The following is a 27,653-nucleotide window of genomic DNA, read 5'->3' as shown; positions in this document are numbered from 1 at the left end:
CAAGACCAGGCCAATAGAAGCGGCGGCGGACGCGGTCGTACGTGCGGGTTACGCCAAGATGTCCTGCAGTGGGTGCGTCATGCATCTGAAAGAGCACAGTCTGTCGTAGATGTTTTGGCACGACAAGAAGAAGATCAGGACCATCAGGGAGGAAGCTCCTTCGCTACAGGATGCCGCCCTGGAGGACATATCGGCGAACGGATGCGTCGGTAGGTGTGGAGCGCAGACGCTCGATGAGTACTCGCAGCGATAGGTCTCGGTACTGCTCATCGGCGATGTTAGCGAAGGCAGACACAGAGAAAATGCCGTCGGCGGTACTACTGTCGGCGTCGTCAGGCTCGTCTACCGGGTAGCGACAAAGGCAGTCAGCGTCCTTGTGTAGTCGGCCAGATTTGTAGGTGACAGAGAACGAATATTCTTGGAGGCGTAAGGCCCAGCGACCAAGTCTTCCTGAAGGGTCTTTCAATGAGCATAACCAACAAAGCGCGTGATGGTCTGTGATGACGGAAAAGGGTCGGCCGTATAAGTATGGGCGGAACTTCGCAACCGCTCAAACTAGGGCCAGACACTCACGCTCAGTGATGGAATAGTTGCGCTCCGCGGGCGAGAGGAGCCTGCTGGCGTAAGCGATAACACGGACGTGGCCACGCTGGCGTTGTGCCAGTACTGCGCCAATTCCGTGACAGCTGGCATCAGTACGGACTTCGGTAGGCGCAGAAGGATCGAAATGGGCCAGAACGGGAGGCGTTGTGAGAAGATCGATGAGAAGCGAGAATGCAGAGGCCTCGTTATCGCCCCACTGGAAAGGGGCGTCTTTTTTCAAAAGCTCGGTTAGTGGTCATGCTATGGCCGCGAAATTTTTGACGAAACGGCGGAAGTACGAGCAAAGGCTGATGAAGCTGCGCACATCCTTGACACACTTCGGAACAGGGAAGTGCGTAACAGCATGGATCTTGCCTGGGTCCGGTTGCACTCCGTTCGCGTCAACGAGATGTCCAAGGACGGTAATCTGGCGACGGCCGAATTGGCACTTCGATGCGTTGACTTGCCAACCGGCTCGCCGAAAAACGTCCAGGACTGCTGAGAGGCGCTCGAGGTGCGTAGCGAATGTTGGAGAGAATACTATAACGTCGTCCAAGTAGCACAGGCACGGGGACCATTTGAAACCGTGAAGAAGGGAGTCCATCATGCGTTGAAAAGTGGCAGGAGCGTTACATATGCCGAACGGCATCACCTTGAATTGATAAAGACCGTCGGGTGTTACAAAGGCAGTCTTCTCGCGGTCGTCCACGGCAATTTGCCAATAGCCGGAGCGAAGGTCAATAGAGGAGAAATAGCGAGCACCGTGGAGGCAGTCAAGGGCGTCATCAATTCGAGGTAGGGAATACACGTCCTTTTTGGTAACCCTGTTGAGGTGCCGATAATCCACGCAAAAGCGCCATGAGCCATCCTTCTTTTTTACCAGCACAACCGGTGACGCCCATGGACTACAGCATGGTTCAATAATGTTCGTGGCAAGCATTTTGTGAACTTCGGGGTGAATCACTTGACGCTCAGCCGGTGATACCCGATACGGGCGGCGATGAATAGGAGGGGCATCTCCGGTATTATTGCGATGTTTAACAGCTGTTGTTTGGGCCAAAGGACGATCGTGAAAGTCAAAAATATCTTGGTAGGAAATCAGAACGCGTTAGAGCGCACGAGCGTGCTCGGACGGCATGTCGGGTGCAATCATTTTCTGTAAGTTGGCGATGGTACAAGTTGCCGACTGCGATGGTATAGGAGGAGCGGTTGAATTGTCGTCTACTGAAAGCGATGCTACAGAGTGATCCTCGAATGAGCAAAGATGGGCCAGAGACATCCCGCGTGGCAGCACTTGTGTCGTCAAGGCAAAATTGACCACTGGCAGGCAGACGCAATTCGCCGTAATAGATACAATAGTATGAGGTAGTGTGATCCCGTGTGTAAGGAGGACGTCTTGCATAGGAGCCGCGATGTAGTGACCGTCGGGCACTGGTGGGGAGGAGACGAAGTCAACGTAAGTCAATGCCGAAGGTGGCAAGCGAACGAAGTCGACGGAACTGAGGCGAGGAAGGTGGTGTTCAGCGGGATCCAGAACAGGCAGGTCGAGGCGGAGAGTACTGGCGGAGCAATCGATGAGAGCAGAATGTGCGGAGAGGAAGTCGAGGCCGAGGATGATGTCGTGGGGACAGTGAGCGATGACTGTCAATAGCACGGTAGTGGAGCGATCGGCGAAGGAGACGCGGGCGGCACACATACCAATTACGGGGGCTGTTCCGCCATCGGCGACACGGACAAGAGGCGTCGTGGCGGGCGTGATTATTTTCCTCAGCCGGTTACGAAGATCCGCGCTCATTACCGACAAATGCGCCCCAGTGTCTATGAGAGCTGATACAGGAACACCGTCGACTTGCACGTCAAGAAGGTTTAGATAAGTGGGCAACGTCAGGAGAGGATTTGGCGGCGTAGGGAGCAATGCAGCGTCACCTCGAGGCGCTGCATCGTCTAGTTTTCCGGCTGGGAGCGGCGTCCGAAGGGAGTCGGCGAATAGGAACGACGGGGCTGGAAAGAGCGCGATTGTCGTCGTTGGGGCGAAGGCGAACGAGAATAGGGGCGGCTCGGCGCAGGAGAATCGGTGGCGGCATTATCTGAGCGGGCAGCATAGGGACGAGAAAGGCCACTTGGGGGGCGAGAGTCGGCAGTATATGTAGACTGGTTCAGGGAACTCCAGCGACTGCGGCAGTGGCGAGAAATGTACCCAATTCGATGGCAGTGAAAACAAATTGGCTTGTCGTCTGCAGTGCACCATTCAGAGGGGTTGCGGAAACGTGGTTGGTAAGAAGGTGCGGGACGGGGTGGAATCGAAGATGCCGGGTGGGGATCAGGGCGATGGGCCGAGCAGATGGTGTGAATACCCATGTTGGCGAACTCCTGGCGGACAACTGCCTGGATCAGGGAAACAGTGACTGCAGGTGCATTGGAGGGGCTGGAGTCGAACGCAGCCGGATAGGCGGCCTCGATCTCACGCCGGACAATCCTGGTAACATCGCCAGTGTTGTTGGGACGAGGAGCGTCGGCACAGGAAGATGTCGCTGGGGTGTTGGGCAGACGGGCAAACTATTGGTCGATACGTCGGCTTTTAGCGAATTCCAGGCGGCGGCACTCTTTGATAACTGCATCCACCGTCGCGACGTTGTTAAATACGAGCAAGTTGAAGGCGTCATCGGCAATGCCTTTGAGGATGTGGGAGACCTTGTCGGACTCAGTCATGTGTGCGTCAACTTTGCGGCATAGAGCCAAGACGTCCTGAATGTACATGAAATAGGGCTCCGTTGACGTCTGCACACGACCGGAAAGCGCCTTCTGCGCGGCAAGTTGGTGACCGTAGGGGTTGCCGAACAAGTCTCGAAGCTTTTGCTTAAGCGAATCCCAACTGGTCAGCTCATCTTCGTGCGTCCGATACCAAACTCGAGGGGTGCCACCGAGGTAAAAGACGACGTTGGCGAGCATGATAGTTGGGTCCCACCGGTTATTGCGGCTGACGTGTTCGTAAAGGCTGATCCAGTCCTCGACGTCTTCCCCATCTTTTGCCGAGAATACGCCAGGATCACGGGGAGCGGAGAGGGTGATGTAGGTAGTCGAAGTGGCAGCAGGTGTCGGAGCCGGTGGAGTCGGGTTGGCGTCGCCGGGAGCCATGAAGGTAGGCTCGACGTACCGTCCACTGCGAAGCTCCGTGACGAGGTACAGGGAACGTCCACCTCCACCAAATATGTTACGTAGGAAGACACCGACGAAACGCTATTTACAAGTATATTTACAAGGCAATACGCCGCAGTTGACCAAGAGGCAACAGCCCGCGCAAGCTTCCAAACGTCGTCTTCGTCTTCTTCCTTCTCGGCTCTTCGTCATTGGGAATACTACCCCGTAGCAATATTTACAAGAAAAACCTAGTGTTCATGGTTAGATTGGATTGGATTGTAAAGCTTTATTTGCCCAACCGATGTAGGGAAGGCTTTAAGTCTTCCCACCTAGACGACGGCCAGGAGTCCTTGGACCCTAGCAGTGATTTCGGCCAGTTGGATGGTCTTCAGTTGAATCTCCGGATCGGAGCTGAGTAATAACGTCTCATTGTTCTAAAGACTTTATTCTTCACTCAGAGGGAGCCTGCGGGCATTCCCACAGAATGCGCTTAAGATGAGCCCTGGCTTTACATAGCTTACACTGGCTGGAGTACTGACCCGGGTAGTAGAGGCTACACGACACCGGGCTTGGAAACGAGTTGGTTTGCAGGAGACGCCAAGTGGAGGCCTCATCATCATCATCATCAGCCTCGTTACGCCCACTGCAGGGCAAAGGCCTCTCCCATACTTCTCCAACAAACCCGGTCATGTACTAATTGTGGCCATGCCGTGCCTCCAAACTTCTTAATCTCATCCGCCCACCTAACTTTCTGCCGCCCCCTGCTACGCTTCCCTTCCCTTGGGATCCAGTCCGTAACCCTTAATGACCATCGGTTATCTTCCCTCCTCATTACATGTCCTGCCCATGCCCATTTCTTTTTCTTGATTTCAACTAAGATGTCATTACCTCGCGTTAGTTCCCTCACCCAATCTGCTCTTTTCTTATCCCTTAACGTTACACCTATCATTCTTCTTTCCATAGCTCGTTGCGTCGTCCTCAATTTGAGTAGAACCCTTTTCGTAAGCCTCCAGGTTTCTGCCCCGTAGGTGAGTACTGGTAAGACACAGCTATTATATACTTTTCTCTTGAGGGATAATGGCAACCTGCTGTTCATGATCTGAGAATGCCTGCCGAATGCCCCCCCCAGCCCTTTCTTATTCTTCTGATTATTTCCGTCTCACGATCCGGATACGCCGTCACAACCTGCCCTATGTAGATGTATTCCCTGACGACTTCCAGTGCCTCGCTGCCTATTGTTAATTGCTGTTCTCTTCCGAGACTGTTAAGCATTACTTTAGGTTTCTGCAGATTAATTTTTAGGTCAACTCTTCTGCTTTGCCCCTCCAGGTCAGTGCGCATGCATTGCAATTGGTCCCCTGAGTTACTAAGCAAGGCAATATCATCAGCGAATCGCAAGTTACTAAGGTATTCTCCATTAACTTTTATCCCCAATTCTTCCCAATCCAGTTCTCTGAATACCTCCTGTAAACACGCTGTGAATAGCATTGGAGAAATCGTATCTCCCTGCCTGACGCCTTTCTTTATTGGGATTTTGTTGCTTGCTTTATGGAGAACTACGGTGGCTGTGGAGCCGCTAGAGATATCTTCCAGTATTTATACATACGGCTCGTCTACAGTTTGATTCCGTAATTCCTCCATGACTGCTGAGGTTTCAACAGAATCAAACGCTTTCTCGTAATCAATGAAAGCTATATATAAGCGTTGGTTATATTCTGCACATTTCTCTATCACCTGATTGATAGTGTTAATATGATCTATTGTTGAGTAGCCTTTACGGAATCCTGCATGGTCCTTTGAATGACAGAAGTCTAAGGTGCTCCTGATTCTATTTGTGATTGCCTTAGTAAATAGTTTGTAGGCAATGGACAGTAAGCTGATCGGTCCATAATTTTTCAGGTCTTTGGCGTCCCCTTTCTTATGGATTAGGATTATGTTAGCGTTCTTCCAAGATTCCGGTACGCTCTAGGTCATGAGGCATCGCGTATACAGGGTGGCCAGTTTCTCTAGAACAATCTGTCCACCATCCTTCAACAAATCTGCTGTTACCTGATCCTCTCCAGCGGCCTTCCCCCTTTGCATATCTGCCAAGGCTTTCTTTACTTCTTCCGGCGTTACCTTTGGGATTTCGAATTCCTCTAGACTATTTTCTCTTGCATTATCGTGGAGGCCTGGCTCTTATTTAAGGATGCATCAGCCGGAGGATATTTTGCCCGCCCTAGTCTGTAGTGTTGTGTGATTTCTCTGTAGCACACTAAGCGGTCTCGCCCCGTGAAGACTTCGGCTAGCCCACCAGCTCGGAATGTAAGTCCTCGAGCTAATTCGCGGGCCGCCTCGTTCCCAGCGAGGGAGGCGTGCGCAGGTGCCCAGATTATTTCAATTTTCCTGCTACCTCTACAGGTCTGCAGAATTCTGTTCGCCTCGGGAGAAATTCTGCCTCTGGAAAAGTTCATCACCGCAACCTTAGAGTCGCTGACTATAATTCTGGCTCAAGTAATTGCAATTGCAGGTGCTATGGCAGATTGTTCTCCAATCTGAGAGCAATCCGTTGGAACTGCGCCACTGGCTATCAATCTAGTTTCAGCGCTCGCTACAGCTAGGGCCACGCGGCCGTTGCTATAGTCTGCAGCATTAACGTAGAGCACGTCCTTTGAGTTTTTGAAACGCTTCTCAAGAGCCTCGGCCCGTTTCCCTCTACGTTCCTTGTGATAGATTGGGTGAATATTTTGAGGTAGTGGTGGGATTATTAGTCGGTTCGGCACGCTTCGCGGCAGGTCGACTTTGATGCCTTCCTGCCTCTCATAGTTTATGCCTAGCCTAGCTAGGATTTTCCTGCCCGTAGGGCTTCCCGCAAGTCTCTCATACTGCGAGATCCTGACTGCTTCAATAATCTCCTCAAGAGTGTTGTGGAGCCCTAGAGCTAAAAGCTTTTCATTTGCAGTGCGGATGGGAAGCCCCAGCGCCTGTTTTATACTTTTACGTGTGATGCCCTCAATCTTCTTCTTCTCGAATGACCTAAAACTAAGGGAGGGAGCAACATAAGCTATTCTACCTATCACAAAGGCCTGGACTAGCCTAACTAGATTCGCTTCTACCATCCCGGACCGCCTGTTGGCGATCCTGCGGATCAGCCTCAAGGTCTGCAGTGCGCAGCCGTCTAGTTTCCTTATTGTTTCGCCATTAAATCTGATGATGATCTGTGTTGTTTTGTGGCGCAAGGGCCAGGTTTGGCCAAAGAGCGCCATGACTGGTGGTAGTGTTAAGGATGTATTATGGAAGATGTGACTTGGCTGTAAAGTGGCCTAAAATAGTCGCTGTGAAGTGCGTAAAATCTACGTGCTATAAAATTATGGCGATGACTGGTGACGGATACAATGAACTTTAAAATCCATCGTAAAAGAATGATACAATGTTTAAAATAAGCGAGATGTTAAAATGCTTACAGCACTACTGCCTCGCCAAAGCCCTTGAACCATAAGGGCCTAGAGGCATGTGCTATTTAAAATAATTATCGCACCGGCATCCTCTGGAGAGAGGACCCGCTACGAACACGTGGGGCTAAAAACATGCAAGACAACATCTTTCAGAAAGCTTAGTACTGCGTTGGTGTCAAATAAAGGTTCTGGGCCGAGTAACATAACAGGATGAAGGGGGATGTGCTGTCGGTATGCTAAGGGAAAATGTTTCTTTCTTTCATATTGGGCTTCCCGACACTCCACGAGGACGTGGAGGACGGTCAGGCTCTCCCCGCATCTACCGCAGGTTGGAGGCTCGTTTCCCGTGAGTAAAAAGTTATGTGTGCCAAAAGTGTGTCCTATTCTTAGGCGACAAAATAGGACATATGTCCGGCGGGATTTTGTTACAGGAGGCCAGAAACCTAATTGTGGCTTTATTACATGCAGTTTATTATTTATTTCTTCGTCCCACATGCGTTGCCAGTGGCTTCGTAGTTTCCTTCTTAAGAAAGGCTTCAGGTCTGTGACAGGGACCGAAGCAGTAGGATTAACTGCATGCAATGAGATTGATGTGGCCATCTGTTCAGCTAGAACGTTTCCCTCGATGCCCCTATGTCCAGGCACCCAGCATATGATCACATGTTGGTTAGACATATATGATTTGCACAGTGCGGAGTAGAGCTCATTAAGTACTGGATTTTTGTGATTACAGAAAGACTTCAAGGCCTTCACAACACTGAGGGAGTCCGTATATATAACTGATTTCTGGAGTTTTGATTTATTTATATGCTTTACGGCCGACAGCAGTGCGTAGGCCTCAGCCGTAAAGATACTAGTTTCCGGGTGCAGTACGTCGGATTCCGAGAAGGATGGACCGACGGCTGCATAGGACACCCCGTCGTGTGACTTTGATGCGTCTGTGTAGAACTCCGTGCAGGAGTATTAACGCGATAGCGTTAAGGAGCTCGTGTCGCAGAAAAGCCGGTGTCGTCGGCGTCGGCGTCGGCGGCGTTGACCGTGAGCGATAAATCACGGCAGGCGCTTCATAAATAAAAAGCACCTTCCAAGATTGGCCCGGTGGGAATCGAACCCAGGTCTCCGGAGTGTGAGACGGAGACGCTACCACTCAGCCACGAGTTCGATGCTTCCAAGCGGTGCAAACGCGCCTCTAGTGAATGCGGTGTTGCCTTCGAAACGAGCCGTGGAAAGTTATACTGCGGTGTATATCGGTAATTATGAACATGTAACGTACAGAAGTCACAATTACACGAGTTGCGAAGTGCGTTTCCGCTGCATTTCTTCTGCGCTTTCCGCACACGCAGAGCCATCTTGCGGCAAACACAGAAGACCCCCTCCTCTCAATGTACGGCGCTGCCCCGACAGGAGGCGCGCCGCGCGCGCATTGGGACCGCTGCCAGGCGCGTCGCGGGACTCCCTCTCCCCTGACAACGCTTCGCCGTGCTGCCGGTTTAGATTACTATCTATCTCTCTGCCCGTGTCGATCACGACGTTTGGCGGCTGGCGGCTGACGGCTAGCGTAGATCGTTTCCCCTCCGAGACACCGAGTTCTTTGGTTCGTTTCTTTCGCTCAGGCGCACGTTTCGTTGCCGCGGCGAACGCTGCGTTGCTCGACGCTCACCGCGTGATAGGTGGGCGCTAAGTCCGATGCGGGGCGCATCGTAAGTGATCGCTGTGCCGTAGCGCATTGTCTTATACCCCTTGGCGGGTCGACGAGAACGCTGTCGCGTCCCACTCTTGAAGGCGAAGCTTAAGCGTCCTCCAATTTTTGTGCTGGAGTTCCCGGAAATGCATCTTGATTTCAATCTCTGGAGCATGCTTTGTCACTTCCATGAAAGATATATCACATTGTATGAGCTGCCACTCCCAAGGAGGTAGCAGCTTGGCTGGATGCATTAGGCGAAGCTCGAGGAGTGGAACGTGCATTTCTTCGCTAAGCTCCCTCACACGCAGCGGAAAGGCTGTCTTACGGAAGGACGATTACGAAATAGTGTGGCACGTGTCATGTCATTAATGGTGTTAAAACAGAGATGTTCGGGATTAGAGTGGACTTTCAAAAAATATGTTTGGCTGATGTATGTTCTCTGGATATGAAGTGACCACTCATTCGATTCTGCATATAAACTTTGTACGGGACTCGTTCTGAAAGCTCCTGTGGCTAAACGGATACCCAGATGGTGAAACAGGGTCCAGCATCTTTAGTGCACTTGGGGCGGCAGAGTGATAAATGACGGCACCATAGTCTAGTCGCGATCGAATGAGGCTTTTGTATAGATTCATTAAACACTTCCTGTCACTACCCCACGTAGTCTGGGATAGAAGTTTCATTACTTTCATTGTTTTCAGACATTTTTCTTTAAGATGTTTAATGTTGGGGACGAAAGTGAGTCTGTAGTCGAGTATGACACCTAGAAATTTGTGTTCTTTGTTTACAGGTATCTGTTGTCCACACACTTCTAGGCAGGGATCCGGAACCAGGCCTCTCTTCCTTGTACACAAAACAGAAGAACTCTTATGAGGGTTGATTTTGAATCCATTTTTCTCTGCCCACCCTGACACCTTGTTCAAACCATGCTGCACCTGTCTCTCGCGCACTGCGAGGTTACAGGATTTGAAACCTATTTGAATGTCGTCCACATAGACGGAATACAAAATGGCCGGTGGTAAGGAAGTACGAAGTGTTGTCATCTTAACAATAAAGAGTGTGCAACTGAGCACGCCACCCTGGGGTACACCGGTTTCTTGTGCAAAAGGACGTGACAGCACATTGCCTACTTTCACCCTGAAGGTACGATTGGACAAGTACCTTTTTTATTACGTTTAGCATATTACCATGAATGCCCATTTCTGACAAATCCCTCAAGATTCCGTAGCGCCAGGTCGTATCGTACGCCTTCTCCATATCGAGGAATATCGATAAGAAGAACTGTTTGTGTACAAACGCGTCACGAATATGTCCTTCAATACGTACAAGATGGCCGGTTGTGCAGCGCCCTTCTCGGAAGCCACACTGAAAGGGATCAAGCAATTTGTTTTGTTCAAGGAAATGTATGAGTCGCCGATTTATCATTTTTTCATATACCTTACACATGCAGCTTGTGAGGGCTATCGGGCGGTAACTTGCCACTGAAGAAGGGTCTTTCCCTTGTTTCAAAACAGGGACCACAATGGCTTCTTTCCATGCCGTTGGAAGGTACCCTGCGTCCCAGATAGTGTTGAAGAGTGTAAGTAGTGTAAGTTGCGTGTAATTGTGTAAGTTTTTGAGCATTTCATACATGATTCTATCGGATCCTGGTGCGGAACTCTTGCATGCGCTCAAGGCCGCTTTCAACTCGGCAGCACTAAAAGGACAATTGTACGGTTCATTCTGTCGGCATTTATTGGTGAGTGGCTTGCATTCTTCTATTTGTTTATATTTCAGGAATGATTGCGAATAATCATTTGAGCTTGATACACTTTCAAAGTGCTCCCCAAGTGAGTCTGCTTGTTCAAGTAGGGTATCGCCTTGTGTGTTTACCAGGGGGAGCGAATAAGTTTGTCGTCCTTTTATCCTGTTAACCCTGTTCCAGACTTTTGATTCATCTGTATAAGAGTTGATGCCCGATAAAAACTTTTGCCAGCTTTCTCTTCTGGCCTGACGGCGGGTTCGCCTGCCTTGTGATTTTACTTTTTTAAAGTTAATAAGATTCTCCGCAGTGGGGGAGGCGCGTAGCAACCCCCACGCTTTGTTCTGATTTTTACGTGCGATCCTACAATCGTCGTTCCACCACGGAACACGCGGTTTGCACGACAGGCCATTTACTTGTGATATACATTTAGATGCGGCATCTATTATGAAGGTTGTAAAATATTCGACAGCAGCGTCAGTTCCTAGCGAGGACATGTCATCCCACGAAATACAAGATAGAGTTCGGAATTTTTCCCAGTCGGCAGTGTCAATTTTCCACCTAGGAGCCTGTGGTGGATATTCCTTTACTTCAGGTGTTCTAAGCAGGATTGGGAAGTGGTCACTTCCGTAAGGATTCTTGTTAACTTGCCATTCGAGTTCAGACAGAATTGACGGGGAAACTAGGCTAAGATCAATTGAAGAAAAGGTTCTGTTTGCGAGACAGTAATATGTGGGTTCCTTCTTATTCAGCAGACACGCACCGGACAAAAAAAGGAATTGTTCAACGAGACGACCTCGCGCATTGATACGAGAGTCTCCCCACAAGCTGCTGTGTGCATTGAAATCACCCAGAACAACTAAGGTTCTGGCAATTGATCTATAAGGGATTGGAATTCATGTTTCGTTAATTTGTGATGTGGGGGGATGTAAAGAGAGCTAATATTGATAAGTTTGTTTAGAAGAACAGCTCGAACCGTCACTGCTTCGAGAGGCGTTTGTAGCTGTAAACGTTGACATGCAATGCTTTTATGGATGACGATGGCAACGCCACCCGATGATGCGACACCATCATCGCGGTCTTTGCGTAAAGTTATGTACTTTCGGAGAAAGTTTGTATGTTTTGATTTTAGGTGTGTTTCCTGTAAACACGGCACTTTTGGATTGTGTTGGTGGATGAGTTCTTGTACATCATCAAGATTTTTCAGAAGACCTCTGACATTCCATTGTATGATTTGTGTATCCATATTTAAAGTGAATTTGTGCTGAGTTTACGGAAACAGAAGTGATGCCTTAGATTACAGAGCTCTTGCGAGGCCCTGTAACCGGGGTTCTGCCTTTTTTGGAGCGTTCGAGGGAGCCTCGCCGCTCCTTGGGCGCTTGGGGCGCCGTGGGGATAGTTGTTGTGTCCATTGCCTCTTGTGAGGCGCCGGACACGCGCTCTTGAGAGCGAGAAGTTTTTCGAGAGAGTCTCACCTCGGAAGGAGAGACCCCTGCGCCCACCATCCCGGAGGTGGATGGGGCTCCCTGTGGGATTTGGCTGCGCCGGCTGTTGCCAGCGCTGGAAGGGACCTGGGAGGTTGAGGCAGCCTCGGCTGCGCCCACCTTCGGGGTCGATGATGCCTTCTCGGTTGACGGAGCAGCGGGGGCAGATGGCGTGACTGCCGACTCACTGTTTGCGAGTCGGATAGCCGCCGGAGGCCGTTGTGGCGCTGCCCCCTGACGCGCCACTTCGGCAAAGCTTTTCTTTGGTAGGTAAGCTACCCGCCTTCGTGCCTCTTTGAACGATATGTTCTCGTTTACTTTTATGGTTACAATTTCTTTCTCCTTCTTCCAGGAGGGGCACGACCGCGAGTACGCGGCGTGATCCCCGTCACAGTTTACACAGTGGAGAGAGTTATCACAAGCCTCAGTGGCGTGTTCAAGGCCACTGCATTTTGCACATGTTTGGCGGCCCCGGCAGCTCTGCGAACTGTGGCCGAAACGCTGGCATTTGAAGCATCTTAGGGGATTTGGCACATATGGTCTTACGCGGAGCTTGATGTACCCGGCCTCTACAGACTCGGGCAGAATACTTGAACCGAATGTAAGTATCAGGTGCTTCGTTTGAACTTCTTTACCATCCCTTCTTATTTTAATTCTTCGGACATTGACAACATTCTGCTCACTAAAGCCCTCCAGGAGCTCCGCCTCTGTCAGCTGAAGCAGATCGCCATCCGAGACAACGCCGCGGGTGGTGTTCAGAGTGCGGTGTGGAGTTACTGTCAATGGAATATCCCCAAATGATGCTAGACTGGGCAACTTTTCGTATTGTTTCGGATCATGGAGCTCTAACAGGAGATCACCACTTGCCAGCCTTGATACCTTGTAGCCTGGACCAAGGACGTCAGTTAACCTCTTATGACCTGTTGTCGCGATTTCGCATCATACCGGTTTTAAGCCGCACCACCAGAAGAAAACATATGTAGCCGCTACCCCTGCGCTCAGAGGGAATCCACAGATGTCTGGCAACACGTGGAAAAGGCAGCGCCATCTATCGTCGATTCAGTAAAGAGCTGACGGCTGCCATTTCTCCAGTTGATGCCGACGAAGAACATTTCTCACTATCCATCCATTGACATCCGTCTCCATTCAAGGTATGTAAGTTTTTTGAATATAAAAAAAATTTGCATGATAGGCACTTGGTTGAATAATGCACGCAGATCACGTAAATAATTTGTTTTTGAAGATTAGTTGTTTTTTCAAGCGTGTGTCGCTTTGTCGCGTTTTCTCATCAACAGGCTGTAGCGTCCCGATTTGTGCACAACTTCGTCTTCCTCGGCATGTGGTAAAAAAACTAGTAATTTTTGTTTTTTGCAGTTATTCGGTGCTTTTTGTTCGTGATGGACACCAGAAGGTTCTACGGGATCACGGTTCCACCCGTTGAAGAAAGCGAAGATAGCTGCCTCAGCGACAGCGATTCGGAATACAGCCCTGACACAGTACATGCTGCCCCATCAGATCAATCTGGGCAGTCTGGGAGCGACACAGGTGCGCAATTTTTTGTTTGATGGGCGAGTTGCATTTGGCTGCAATGTGAAACGCCGTCAGCGTCCTTTCGTGTTGTATTGAAGTGGCGCGTCTTTTCCTTTTGAAGCCAAAAGCTTCACTACGATAGTCAACACCGCGTTTGTCGGAGCACGAGTGACGTCACGCACTGCGCAGGCTACTGCCCATGTGCGCCGTCGCTTCTCCGCGCCACCGTTTGACCTTTCGCCGCAACCGTGCGCATTTGAAAGGAGGGGTATATAAGGCGCGCTTGCCCATAGAACAGGCGCACGCTGCCGTGCGCTATGCGTCATCGTTTGACGTTCGCCGCAAGCGCGTGTTTATCGCGGATCACCGCAGCTTTTCGCTTCGAGATATCCAGGCCCTTAGCTAAGCCCCAGCCAATTATTTCAAGCCAAGGTTTTTGTGGCTTCTCAAATGTGGTTTGCGACCTCGCAGTGATTTCTTTTTCTTTTTTTTTGTTTGCAGATAAAGAAGGTGAAACGGAAGAGCCGTCAACGTCAAGCGCAAGAAGTTTCCTCTGGAAGCAAGTGAACCATCCGCGGACATGCCACCCTCAATGGGAAGACGGTCTTCCAGACCCTCCAGATGAGCCGAAAGCTCCCATTGCGTACTTCCGGTATTTTTTTGACGACAAGCTTCTTGAGGAGATTACAGACCAGTCCAATCTCTATGCAGTGCAGAAGAATGCCAACAAAGCATTGTACCTAACACGCGCTCAACTGGAGCAGTTTCTTGGGGCCACAATGTATATGTCCATATACAGGCTTCCGCGATCGCGCATGTACTGGAACAGCGAGATGCGAGTAGAAAAAGTGGCAGAAGTTATGTCACGTGACAGGTGGCAACCGATAAAGAACAGCCTTCATTTCAACGACAACAATCTCCTACAAGCAAATGCTGGCAAAGACAGGCTCTTCAAAATTCGACCACTCATTGACAATCTGCTGCTCAAATTTCAAATCCTTCCAAAGTCATAGATGCTGGTGGTCGACGAGCAAATTGTGCCGTTCAAAGGCCGCTCCTCACTCAAGCAGTACGTCCCTAGCAAGCCTCACAAGTGGGGCTACAAGATTTTTGTAGTAAAATATTCTTGCGCGCACAATTGACAAGGACACAGTGAAGGGGACACACGAGCTCTACTCACAACTATTTTATTTTCGAAAAGATACAGAACATATATACCTTAGCTATCAGCGCTGAGCATGTGCAAGAAGAGTGGTCAGTAAAGCATAAACAGATTAAACACAGATTAAGAAGGTTCAACCAGTATTTAAGAAAGCGAATTCATTTTCAGTGATTACAACCGATGGTTGGCTTATGCATCTTTCAGCGCACTTTTTGATATGGAATGCTTCTGCGATTTCACGTGTTAGTTTATTATTATCTGAAAACAAAATGTCAGTGTTAAAAAATATCGGATCACAATGACATAGAATGCAGTGGTTCGACAAGTGCGAATGATTTTCTTTACCAAGGGAACGCTCATGTTCTTTTAGACGGGTGTTTATGCACCGACCGGTTTGTCCTATGTACATGCAGCCACAGGTCAATGGAAGCCGGTACACAACACCTATTCTGCATTTTGTGAATTTTTTATCGTCTTTTATACCGCAGCTGCATTTTTTTACCTTATTGTCTAATTTTCTGGAAATAGCTTGACACAGTTTTTGCACCTTGTTAGGAGCGCTGAAAACTACTTCAACGCCATACCGGCTGGCAACATTCTTTAGCCCATGGGAAAAATAATGTACGTAAGGTACAACTGCAAGACGTTTTTTGTTTGTGCTAAGCCTGTTCCTTGAATCTGTATGTTGTACACCCTTTACTATTCTTATTACTTTTTCGGCCGCTCTGACTATAATGTGTTCCGGGAATCCCACCGAGGCTAGTCTAGTTACCTGATTAGCAAAGCTTTCTTTTAGTCGGTGGCAACAAGATTTTAGTCGGTCAACAAGATCAATTGTGCGCGCAAGAATATTTTACTATGAATTCGTACCAACTCGCCCAACTATCAGTTCTGCTACAAGATTTTTGTACTTTGCGACACCCACGGACTTGTCTCTGACTTCTCTATATACACAGGGAACATCCGCCCTGTTCCTAGATTACCTGACCTTGGAGCAAGCTCTAATGTTGTGCTCGAGCTTTCGCGCTCCATCCCAGAGAACAAGAGCTACTTGCTCTTTTTTGACAACTGGTTCACATCCAAAAAACTGCTGGTAAATTTGCATCAGCGTGGTATTCCAGCAATGGGAACTGCACGCGCAAACAGAATTTCTGGATGCCGACTGCCCAGCGATGCAGAAATGAAGAAGAACGGTAGAGGAAGCCACGTGGAGAGGCAGGCTACTATTGAAGGGGTCGAAGTCCGAGTAGTGAAGTGGTACGACAGCCGGGCAGTGAATATTGCTAGCACATTCGGGAGTGCCCAGCCTCTAGGAAGCTGCCAGCGGTATGACCGCAAAAAGAAAGAAAGATGTGAAGTTGAGCAGCCAGCCATTGTGAAGGTTTACAACACTTTTATGGGTGGAGTCGACCTTCTCGATGGGCTCATGGCGTACTACAGAATTTTTCTGAAGTCGAAGAAATTCTACCTGCGATTTTTTTTTTTCATTTTGTGGACATGGCTGTTGTGAGCAGCTGGCTGCTCTACCGGAGGGATTGTGATGCTCTAGGAATCCCAAAGAAACATCAACTGGATCTTCTAGCTTTCAAGGCTTCTCTAGCCAGCTGCCTGTGCAATCAAAACAAGGACGTGATGAAGAAGAGGGGCCGGCCGTCTCTTTCCGTGGAAGGAGAGCTTGAGAAGAAGAAAAGAAGAGGACCAGCAGCTCCAACACCTAATGCTGAAGTCCGTCAAGACAATGTTGGCCACTGGCCTGAAGTGTCGCAGCAGCGACAACGATGCAAGATGCCTGGCTGCAAAGGCCAACCTGTTTCCTTCTGCACAAAGTGCAAAGTTCATCTGTGTATAAAAAAAGTTCAAATTGTTTCATTTCTTTTCATAAGAACTGAGATACAAATGTGCTAAACTCAAAGATATGAGCTCTCAAGTGTGTTGGAAAATAAACATTTTTTGATCCATTACGACCTGTTGTCGCGTTTTCGCGACATAGCTGTAACTTTCTTCCTAAAACCCCGACACGCATAAAAGTTGCTGTGTAACTTCCTCATAACCAGAACATAAAAAGCCACAGCAAAAATAATTTATTTATGCAGTATGCTAAATTCAGGCTAGAAGAGGTTAAGGACTTAGAAACTAGAAAGGGGGAAATGTTTCGTACTTGTTTATCGGATTTTTCTGAATGGATCACATGGTAACGTGGAAAGTTTGGTCTCTGACGTCCAAGAAACTGGAAAACTTCATCGGTGCGCCCTCTTTTGTGAGGGCGATCAGGAAGTGGAAGGAAAGAGGTTGCCAAAAAGGGATTGAATTTTCGGTAATAACGCCAGCCACCCACCGTGGAGTCCTACAAGGGGACGCTACAGGGACTGTAAGAACATGTCCTGCAAACGCCAGCTGTACGTTATCACTATAACCAAATATGAGATAACCTAGGTTGGTTATTCACACAAGGTTAACCCTTGCTGCCTGGAAAATTCGGAAGTAAGCGGAAGCTAGGAGAAGACAGGAAAGATGAAAAGTGAGAGAAAGACGAAGACTAGAGGAAGAGAGAGACAGGAAAAGGCAACTACCGATTTCCCCCGGGTGGGTCAGTCGGGGGGTGCCGTCTACGCGAAGCAGAGGCCAAAGAGGTGTGTTGCCGCCGCCGGGGGGCCGTAAAGGTCCAAACACCCGGCATTGGCTCAACCTCCAGGATCCCCTTTTCCCCGGACACGGCTAAGCCGCGCACGGCTACACGCGGGAGGGTCCAACTCTCATGTGCTCGGGTCCGTGGTGTCGCAACGCACCAAACGCCTGCTGACGCAGACGCCCCTGCGGGGGCCATTAAATCTCTTGGCCTGAATCTTAATTCCTAGAACTCTGATTTTGTCCACTTTTGGAATGGGGTTCCCCCCAGCTGTGAGAGAGATTTGCGGTTCCTCCTTACCGGCTCTGCCTTTCGGCTGGTATAGAAGCAGTTCCGATTTTTGCGATGCGCATTTAAGTCCCCTAGGTCCGACGTAACCTTCAACTGCCTGGGTAGCCCTTTGAAGGGTTTCCTCTATTTGGGCATCGCTGCCCCTAGCTATCCACAACGTAATGTCATCAGCGTATATGCTGTGATTTATTCCTTCAATAGCCTCCAGTCTTTCAGGGAGTTTGATCATGGCCAAATTGAAAAGAAAGGGCGAAAGCACCGAGCCCTGTGGGGTCCCTTTGCTGCCTAATTTATTGTCATCCGATTGGCATTCTCAAATCTGGATTTTTGCTTCTCGGTTTGACAAGAAGTCCCTAATGTAATTGTAGGTTCGTACGCCTACTCCCAAGTCCTGAAGGTTCTCAAGAATGGCTTTATGTGTGACGCTATCAAAAGCCTTCTCTAGGTCAAGCCCTAGGGTTGCCTTTGCGTCCCCTGTTTCCGCATCGATGATTTGGTGTTTTAGTTGCAGCACCACGTCCTGGGTGGAGAGCCTGGGCTTAAAGCCCACCATCGAATGCGGATAGAGGTCATTATCCTCCATGTATTTATTGAGCCGCGTTTAAATAACGTGCTCTAAAAGCTTGCCTGCACAATAGGTTAGAGAGATAGGTCTTAAGTTCTCTATCTGGAGTTTTTTGCCTGGTTTTGGGATCATCACCACCTTAGCGGTTTTCCACTGATTTGGTAGTTTGCCCTCTTCCCAGCACTTCTGCATAAAGTTAGTTATTGCAGTTATAGGAATATCATGTAGATTGCGTAGCATTTTCTTGCTAACGCCATCCGGGCCTGAAGCTGATTTGGTTTTGACCTTGGCAATCTCCGCCCGGACCTCCGCCTCGCTGATGGGTCTGTCTAGTCTGGAATTACCTACGCCTTCATAGTTAGGTAGGGGTTCCTTGCTAGTGTCCCCTATGTATCTCTCCTGTATGTCCTTCATTAGATCTACCTCCGTACCTTCGTACAAGTGAAGAATTTTTTGAAGGTTCTGTCGCTGCGCTCTTTTGCAGCCCTGTGGATCCAGCAGGTAGCGGAGTAGATTCCATGTCCTAGCTAGGCCTATATTTCCGTCCATCCTATCGCAGGTGGACTCCCAGTTATGTCTGGTTAGTTTGAGCGCGTAATCTTCTACATCATTATTGAGCCTAGCGATCCGTCTCCTGAGATTGCGGTACCACCTTTGCTTCCTGAGCCGTTTTTCTATGCTGAGCTTAGTCTCTCACATATGGAGGAGGTGGCTGTCCGCTATCTCCAGTGCAGATTCCCCCGTTATCTCCTTGGTTGCGTTTTCAACGTCCTGAACCATGAACACTCACGTGTTCATGGTTGCGCGGGAAACTCGGTGCGGTGACACAAATGAACCAAGATTGAAGTGCAATACAACGCAACCAGTTTCCCGAGCCCAGCACTCTCACATCTACTCGGAGGCGCTCATGTTCGCCCAGGCGCACCTGTGCGAGGCAGTGTGAAACACGTGGCGTCCATTTCAAATAGGCACTTCGTGTTGGTACGATGAAAGTGTAGGTGTGGTTGTGACGCAATATTGGCTTGGGGCATCTAGTTGCTGTGCTTCTGACCGATGTTTGATCCCACCATCGGGAACGTAAATGTTTGTAGTTCAGGAGTATGTGCTCTTTGCCAAGGCACCAACAGCAGGCTCTGTCAGTGAAATCCGTTCGCAAACAGGGTTTGCTCTAACATTGTGTCAGAAGTCGTCTGGGATGAGTGTAAACGCCGCGGTGGTTTTCTTGTCTAACCCTGTTGCCTATTTCTCATCCCTTGACCTAGGTCCCAACCTAAGGGCGCATCAACTGGCGAAAAAGATTTCAGCGCAATATCTGTGTACTTAAGATCTTTAGGGCGCTTTAACCCTATGTAGCTTTGACGAACATCCTTTATGATGAAGGCGGTTCTGAAGTAGTGCTATGCAAAGGCTCGTGATTTCTCGAAATGTACAAAAGGCGCACGGGATGTGTTTGCACTTTTCCCGCTGTCCTCTCGCCGCATGAGTGCCTGGGTATTTTTTTAGTCTTACGAGAGTCTGGGGTACGAGAGTAAAATTCTCGTACCCCAGACCCCACTAGCATGGGGTACGAGAGCAAAACTCTCGTACCCCATGCGTCATGTTACCCTTTCTGTCTACCGTCCAAGAAGCAGTAACTCTCCGTAGTGGTTAAGGTGTGCTCACTTCAAGACAGTTACGTTATTTTTCCGCGAATATGGCATCGTTTTTCGTTTTGTTTGCCGAATATATCGGTGCTTTGTCTTATAAAGCGGTGTGATTTATACATGAGTAAGCCACAGTGTTTACGCGACGAATACATTGAGTTATCTTATTTTTTTATAGTACAAGAAACCATGTTTTGCCACATTCGGAAAGGTATCGAAACTTGTATTAAGCGTTTGGTGTCCATTGCCTCAGATATTAGTCCCTAGGGCAAGCTGCGTAGGAAGCGCAGCGGCAGCAGCAGGGTAGCAGCAATGAATGCCACCACTCTGGTCCAAGTGATATATACTCAGTTCCATGCACAGCAATCAATGCTGCGGAAGTTACGCAACAAGTTCGGTGAGAAAATTTATCACTCCGCGCGTTGCGTCCATGCTTCGTTAGACTTTCCGTCCATTATTTGCTGCACGCCAACAGCATTCACCGAGGCTACTTGCGACGGGTTGCAAAATAAAAAGGCCGAAAGAATCCTAAATAAAGAAGGTCTCACAAACACATTAGCAGCCACATGCCATAGTGTTGTTATTTCTAGGAATAAAAGTTGTTTCATTCAATAATGAAGCTATATAAGCAACTGCTGCGCGCAATTGCGATCAAAAAACACCGAACTGTATCCAAGTGCGAACGAAGCCACTGCAACAAGTCTGCCTAGTCTCACCTTCGTTGACTTCCATGAATAGGACGTAGTACAGGTGCGTCCCTTATTACAACTAGCACTTTATTTGCTTATGATAGTTTAGTTCTAATTAAAAAAAAGGTTTCAAAGACACAGAAATATCTAAGGGGTGCCAACGCTTTCTATACCTTGCGGCGTCTGATATACCCGTTACAAAAGCATCACTTGGTTGCCATCATCAAAAGATTGATGATGTCGCACGAGAGATCGCTGCACTTTCGGTCTCCTGTCGCCATTCAGCCTTTTATCTAGAAATGCTCAGTAGCAAAAGAAAAAAAAAGAAAAACATAAGCAGACACGACTTCTGTAGACATCTATGAAATGCCAATCATGCCTCGTTGCGCAGAAAATGGTGTGAGTGTACAAATATTTGGGCATCGCTATTTTTCGTGCGCTTTTCAAATACCTCCTGCACCATGCACCGCAATTGTACTGCTTAAGTGACGTCAGATTTATTGGAGGCCATTATTTGCACGAACACTCATGATAAATAGGTTTCTAATTACCACTTACAGTGAGTACTTCACATATATTGCAAATGACGGTTTGTAGTGTACTTCGTGGTTCATAGATACTGGGGGGAGGAATTCTGAGGATGGCGCCAATTTCGGGTTATGCGCTTGGAAACTCGACGATGTGAGGTATTCGTGTTCCATTAATTTCAGAACATCAATGCAGAAGTCGGTATTTTGGTAGAAACGTGGGTAGGACAAGCCTGCAATTTAGCCACATGCTTGAGAATCGCTATCTTCAATACTTATCTAGGTAGCTCAATTGGTAGAGCATCACACGCGTAATGCGAAAGACGTCGGATTGTTGCCCACCTGCTGCAAGTTGTATTTTCATCCATTTTCAATTCCGTTAATTTATCATTTCTTTAATTCAATAACTAAGTACAAGTAGGTCTATGTTTGTTGGCTTCTTATGATATTGCCGCTAGATGTCACGAGCCAGCACTGAAAAAAGAAAATGGGACTGGAACGCGCCCTCAGCAATAGACGGGCGCTGGAGTAGAAGAAGTAGAAGCTGAGGACGCCGGCTTGAATTTATTGCGCGCCATCTTGTACAACTGTCTGCCTCGCCGACGCCAGGCACATCTTACATTGTCTTTTCGTGACATAACTGGTGGAGGTGCGGGGTACGGCTCATCCGATGCCACAAAACCCCCCTGGTAGCAGTAGTACCAGCCCTATAATAGTGGACACCCCTGTTCACCGTGCAAGCAGGAGAATCCGAGGATTCCCTCCGGAGCTTGATCCTCTCTACGCAACAACATCGACGCCCGCACACACCGGTACGGAAGGAACATCGACGTCCCTACCGACCACTAGGCAAGTTACGGCCGCAACGGCAAATCAGTATCTCCTGCTCAATCTGCGAGTGCCGAAAGTGTTCCACGGGGATATCTTCGAGGATGTAGAAGACTGCTTAGTCCAGTTTGAGCGCGTTGCCGAGATAAACAAATGGAGCGACGCGGCGAAGTTAGGGAGCGTCTACTTCACCTTGCAGTACGGTGCGCGCACTTGGTTCGAGAACCGAGAAGGACTCATCAAATCGTGGCTCGAGTTCCGTCGTGCTTTGCTGGAGACCTACACCGATGCTGATCGCCGCGAACGAGCCGAACCGGTGCTTCAATCCCACATTCATCTGCCGAACGAGAGAGTGACGTCGTACGCCCAGGACTTGACGCGCCTCTTCCGTCGGGTGGACCCAACCAGGTCCGAGGAAAAGAAGCTGCGCCATTTAATGCGGGGAGTTAAGGAACAGCTATTTGCTGGCCTTGTTCGAAGCTCACCGTAGACCGTGGCTGAATTCTTAACCGAAGCCACCACGATGGAAAAGATGTTACACCAGCGCTCAGCTTTCTATGAAAGGCAATTGAGCGCAACTTCACCTTCGGTCCAGCGCTCAGCTCCGTATGACAGGCACGCGAACGCTGCTTCACTGACGGACGCGATGGCCTTTGGAACCGTGGACGTTCTCTGAGACCTTATCCGCTCTGTGGTGCGTGATGAGCTTCAATGGCTCACCTGCCCGCCTCAGCCCACGCTAACTTCCATTTCTGCCTTTGTGAAGAACGAAGGGCAGCAAGCGATCCAAGGTCCCGTTCCAAGCAGCAGTGCGCCGCCTGTGACTGCACAGTTGCAGTCGCCGTCGTATGCGGAAGTTTTGAGGCGTGTCCCTGTCCCCGCTCCGACCCATTTCGACCCCGCCACGTCTTACACCGCGTCATACGTCCCGCCGCTCCCATAAGTGCAACCTATCCAACGTATGGAGGATCGGCGCCCGCTCGAAAGGAAGTCTGACGTCTGGCGTACCCCGGACAGAAGCCCTCTGTGCTATCATTGTAGAGAAGCCGGTCATGTATACCGCGAGCGCCATACCGCCGCATCGGACTGCAAGGGTTTGCCGCGAATACACCAAGACCCAGATATGGCGAAAGGCATAGGGCGATTGAAGAATACTTGACCCAGCATAGTATGCCACTGTTCCCGCGGCGGCAGTCGCGCTCGCCGTCCCCCAGACGTTCTTCCACCGCTCCTAGAAGCCCTCCAATGGTAGCGCTGGGACGATCGCCAAGCCCTCGCCGGGAAAACTAAGAACAGCGACCTTCTAGGGCGAGGCTGCTGATAATAGCACTTCCGAAGGCCTCCCATTGACGCGAGCACGGTCTATTCAGCACGATTCAACGATGACAGCAGCCGAACTCAGCGACAGACTCTCGCTAGACATACCTGTTGTGCTCGACGGCTTCCACATTAGTGCGTTATTGGACATGGGTGCCGACTACTCAATCATGTGCGGAAAACTTGCGAAGGAACTTAGAAAAGTCATCACGCCCTGGGGTCTTGAATGCAAATTCGTACTGCTGGCGGGCACATCGTAACACCGTTGGGCATGTGCACGGTCAGAGTACAAATACGTGGGTCCACGTTTCCTGCCAGCTTCCTTATACTCCGCGATTGTTCTCGGGACCTTATTTTGGGCGATGACTTTCTGCGAGAGTATGGTGCCATTATAGACCTCCGGGAGCGCACAGTGACTTTTTCGACAGAAAGAGCAGCGAACAACCGCTACAATTGCCGACGTAACGCGCTTCGAGTTTACGCCGACAGTGTAATTGTACCACCACGCGCAAGTGTCCTGGTAACGGTCGTATGCGACGATCTGCGTGGCGGCGAAGCTGTAGCAGAGGGCAATTCCTCTCTTATGCTTACTCATGGTGTATGTGCAGCCCGCAGTCTCATTATGCTTCGAGGTAGATTTTCGGGGCTCCTCGTGACGAATTTCAGCCAGGAACGTCGGCACCTATTTCGTCGTACTACTATCGCTTTCGCTCATCCCATAGCCGACATTGCTGAATGCTTTGCGTCTATCACGAAGGAGAACCCAGCTCAGACACTCAGCATTATCGACATCAATTTAGACCTTTCGGAGGAAAAGCATAAAGGACTGCGCGAGTTGCTCCTTCGGTTCTAGGTGTGCTTCGCATCTTCCTCTAAGGTACACCAGACGCCCATTACGAGGCACCGCACAATCACATATGACGATTCTCGTACCATACGACAACTGCCTTATCGCGTATCGGCGAAAGAGCGCAACGTGAATAATGCACAAGTGAAAGAAATGCTGGACGAAGACGTCATACAACCATCCCAAAGCCCTTGGTCATCGCCGGTGGTCCTCGTCAAAAATAAAGACGGAACGCTTAGGTTCGACGCTGACTGAGGTTCTACGCTGAAAGTTGAATAATGTCAGAAAAAAGATGTATATCCGCTTGCACGGATCGACGATTTGTTGATCGACTGCGGCGAACCAGGTAATTTTCATCCATAGATCTCAAGGGTGGATATTGGCAAATCAAATTTGACGAAAGAGGTCGCGAAAAAACTGCCTTTGTTACCCCGGATGGACTGTACGAAATTAAAGTACTTCCGTTCGGCCTGTGTTCTGCACCGGCCACATTCCAGCGAATGATGGACACTATTCTGACGGGTCTGAAGTGGCACCGCTGTTTAGTCTACTTAGATGACATCGTCGTGTTTGCGGCGACCTTCGAAGAACATCTGAAGTGTTTAGAGGCGGTATTTGAGGCGCTCAGCTCCGGTAATCTCAAACTAAAGCCAGAAAAGTGTCACTTCGATTACGAAGAGCTGAAGTTTCTCGGGCATATCGTGAACTCCGATGGCCTCCAGCTTGACCCAGACAAAACATCTGCTGTTGCTGCTTTTCCCGACTCCTCGTGACAAGAAAGCAGTACGCCGCTTTCTCGGTCTGTGTTTGTACTATCGTCGCTTCATCGCAAATTTCTCGCGCATCGCCGAACCACTCATACACCTCACGCGAGAAGACACACCCTTCGTTTGGACGGATGAGCAGGACGCAGCTTTCACCGAGTTACGGCAACGCCTGCAGGAATCACCCGTCCACGCTCACTTTGACGAGGACGCTGACACCAAGGTGCATACCGATGCAAGTAACATCGGTCTTGGCGCTGTACTCGTTCAACACCACGAAGGCGTCGAGTGAGTCATCGCTTACGCCAGTCGCACGCTTTCACGCGCCGAAATCTACTGCGCCACCTCCGAGAAAGAGTGTCTAGCGGTTGTGGGCCATCATGAAATTTTGGCCTTATCTCTACGGTCGCCCTTAATTAAATAAATATAGAATAATTAAAAATCGAGCCTCTCGGTGAACTCCCTTTCTTCTGCATTAGATACGTGTATTTCAATAAGTGCTCTAAAGTCATTAGTTACTAAGTTCCATAGTAGCATTTAGTGAGTTATGCATCTTGATTTCTAGTTTAAGTAACACCTGCCTCTTTGATAAAATAGTTCAAGATAGGGAAACGCGACTCCAGAAAGCTGGGCAACCTACATTGCGGTAGGACAACTGGTGTTCCTCAAAAAGAGCCTTGTCATTCTCGGCTTTTACCTAACCTGCCTAGGATTACAAGGCCGGCTTTCACGAAAAGGCACTCCGAATATGCATCTATATATATGTGTCCAGGGAAAACACGGGGAAGGCGGGAGATGGAAATTCTCGACGTTGAGGAAAACGAGAACATGAAAGCAGGACCCAACGTTTCGACAAATGGACTTTTCTTTAAGGCAACACAGTGTCTCCTCGCCACAGTATATAGGTGGGGTTCTTCTAAAGGGAAGAAGGTGTAAGGCGCGTGGGTGAGACAACGTGGGAAGGTGTGTCTCCGTGTCGAATTGAGAATAAAGGATAGCTGTGCACAAGGCCAATGACCCCGCCGAATGTCAAGCACGTGTCAACGCCCGCGTGTTAGCCAGCGTGTCAACGGCGTCTGACACGCCAGCTGGGAAAAAAGAAGGAACAAATGAAAATAAGAGATGAAAAAAAGTTAAGAAACCAAACTAAGTGTTGTTGTCTATAGCTTGAAATTTAGCATAACGAATAGTTTCTAAAGCTCCCTTTGAAACGTTTAAGCCTATTGGTTACAATGTCTTGAAATTAGGGATAAGGTACGATTCTCTGTATTTTCTCTCGTTCATAACGAAAATTTGTCTGCAAGATGTACAGTTTAAATTCATCAATGTTATGACCTAGTTGGTTGAAATGCTCGGCGACAGCTTTGGGAAGCTTTTTAGATGCGTCCGCACGATGTCCGTTTAATCTGACATTCATTGATTGTCCTGTTTCACCGACATATTGTTTCTTACAGAAGGAACATTCAAGCAAATAAATCACATCCGAATTTGTGAAGCTAGATTTGACTTCATGTGTATAACTATTTGCGCTGCTTTTAATTTTATAGTCACTTTGAAGGTGCTACAGGTTTTGCAGCTGCATGCTATTGTTACAGGTTTTGCAGCATGCTTTTATTACAGGGGGATGCTGTGGGCTGACTTTTGCGGGCACCAAGATGTCTTTAATGCTCCTTTTTGCAGCGATAGGTAATCCTAGGTGCATCCAGAAACGCTTTCCTCAGACGCTCGTTACCTGATGATATTGGGTGGTATTTTCGTTGGATGTTGTTTATGTTTGGTAGTGCATTAGAATATATTGGTATAAAGGCCGGTGTATGTCAGATTCTGGTGTGGCCTGTTTCGTCACCAGTTCCGACTCTCTCCAATCTTGACGCAGCACCATAATCTTTGTCGAAGGCAACTTGGGGATAGTTCCTCTTTTCGTTTCACTTGTCCGACAAAAACTTCTTGCTTGCAGTGTCGCAGGTGATGACTGCTGTAGTTTAAATATTGCTGGCTATCCGTACGCTTCCGGTAAAGTGTCGTTCTCAGTTTTCGGCTTTCTATGTACACCGTCGTGTAAACGAAGTTGATCTGACTAGGAGAGTAGTGAGCAGGGAATTTATTACTCGGGTGAAATCGATTGAAATGGCTAATTATGTCGGTTAAGATGCTTGTGCCATTTTCACATGATATAAATATGCCGTCAATGTAACGAAGATAAGTGGGGGGTTTTAAAAGTTAGGATTTCAACAGGTCTGCTTCAAGCTGTCCCATGAAAGTGTTCGCATACATGGGAGCGAACGGTGTACCCATGCTAGTGCCGAAAGTTTGCAAGTAGTGAATAGAACCGAATTCGAAGCAGTTGAGCGTAAGAACTAACCTTAGGAGCGATAAGTATACTTCAGGAGCGTGCGCTTGGGAATTGATTGCGAGGGATTTAGAAATGGCTTCAATTCCTTCACTCATCGGAATGTTGATGTAAAAGGCAGAAATATGCAAAGTGACTAGAATAGCGCGATCGGAAAAATTCGGTTGGCGTTGATGCCGACGATAATTCAAAGGAAGTGCGGCGTGTCTTGAATAAAAGATGGGAGGGCGGCGGGGATGCTTGACAGCTGTTGAGTCAAGAATTTAGATTGTGAGTTAGTAGGTGTGCTTTTATTAGTTACAATAGGCCGAACTGGGATTTCTGCTGTAAATATTTCTCGGACCGAAATTTATGTATTTTAAGAAGATAAAAGCGGCCTGCTTTTCTGTTCTTGGGCATCATGAAGCGGTATTCAGTTTGCACGATTAGTTCCCTGGACAGGAGCTCCGCT

At 48.8% G+C, this 27,653-nt stretch overlaps 1 protein-coding gene and 1 pseudogene across 6 annotated transcripts in view; one reads left to right on the top strand and one right to left on the bottom strand.

Annotated features, from left to right (window-relative positions):
- LOC135913649 (calcium-activated chloride channel regulator 1-like) overlaps positions 1 to 27,653 on the bottom strand; it is a 248,513-nt gene that overhangs the window by 150,470 nt on the left and 70,390 nt on the right. The window lies entirely within an intron of this gene.
- LOC139061434 (piggyBac transposable element-derived protein 3-like) lies at positions 110 to 16,646 on the top strand (annotated as a pseudogene).

The sequence above is a fragment of the Dermacentor albipictus genome, chromosome 6 (assembly GCF_038994185.2).
Source record: "Dermacentor albipictus isolate Rhodes 1998 colony chromosome 6, USDA_Dalb.pri_finalv2, whole genome shotgun sequence".
Classification (NCBI taxonomy): domain Eukaryota; kingdom Metazoa; phylum Arthropoda; class Arachnida; order Ixodida; family Ixodidae; genus Dermacentor; species Dermacentor albipictus.
This window is presented reverse-complemented; position numbering and strand designations above follow the sequence as displayed.